Below are 944 nucleotides of genomic sequence, written 5' to 3' on the forward strand. Positions count from 1 at the left end.
CCCTCCAGCAGTGGGAGAAGGACACCTCTGGACTGTGGGCATTAAACAAGATGAACACATGGCCCATGAATGCGGGCCATTACAGCTGTCAGCCCACCTCCTCTCCACTGTGACTGCAGCTCTCCCTTCAGGGACTGGCTGCCCTTGGGCTCACCGCTGAGCCCAGGCCCTTTCTGTAACTTAACTCTTCTCACATACCAACATCATCCACTGTGACTTGGACCTGTGCTTAGAGGATCATCCTGTTTGAGGAATCCTGAAGTCGGCTAAAAATAGCACCATCTCTTAGCTATTCCAGCATCCTTCTGTTTTGTATGATCTATACTCTAATTTGCATTTAGGAGATGTGCTGACAAAGGTAAGCTCAGTTTTGTCTCAATTACTAGAAATTCCTCATTAGTAGGGAACAAATTAATGAACTCTTAGTTGTCTTGTTAAAGTAGTCATCACTAAGACTTAGTACGCTGCTGTCTGGCTTCGAGTGCCCTGACCTCATTTACTCGTATTAAGGCCAAAGGCTGGGACTTCCCTGGTGTTCCAGTGGTTAGGACTCGGCACTTTCACTGTCGTGGCCCAGGTTCAATTCCTGGTCAGGGAACGAAGATCCCACAAGCCACACAGCGTGGCTGGGAAAAAAAAAATGGCCAAAGACGTCCTAGTATTTTCCTAGTATTGTCACATCCAAAGGCCACTTCCAGGCCTGGCTGTAAGTCCTTCTGTGCAATTAGCCATGCTTTTGTTTTTCCCTAGATCAGTGTTCTCAGAGACCATGTGTGTGAGGTAAAAGAACCCTGGATCCTTTTGGGAGAGAGGAACCTAGGAACCACATGGGAATATGTCAGGAGAGAGAAATAACCCTCCATTGCAGGGTGGTTTGTTACAGCAGCTAATGTGTTACCCTGACTACTATGGACACTGACAGAGACATTCCTGGAAAGCAGGAT

General features: G+C 47.4%; 1 non-coding gene across 1 annotated transcript; it reads left to right on the top strand.

Annotated features, from left to right (window-relative positions):
* The first annotated feature begins 526 nt into the window (after positions 1 to 526).
* Positions 527 to 598, top strand: TRNAE-UUC. The gene has a single exon. It is a non-coding gene; the product is annotated as a tRNA-Glu (tRNA).
* The last annotated feature ends 346 nt before the right edge of the window (positions 599 to 944 follow it).

This window comes from Monodon monoceros, unplaced genomic scaffold (assembly GCF_005190385.1).
Source record: "Monodon monoceros isolate NGI ecotype Baffin Bay Population unplaced genomic scaffold, NGI_Narwhal_1 Super_Scaffold_3, whole genome shotgun sequence".
Taxonomy (NCBI): Eukaryota; Metazoa; Chordata; class Mammalia; order Artiodactyla; family Monodontidae; genus Monodon; species Monodon monoceros.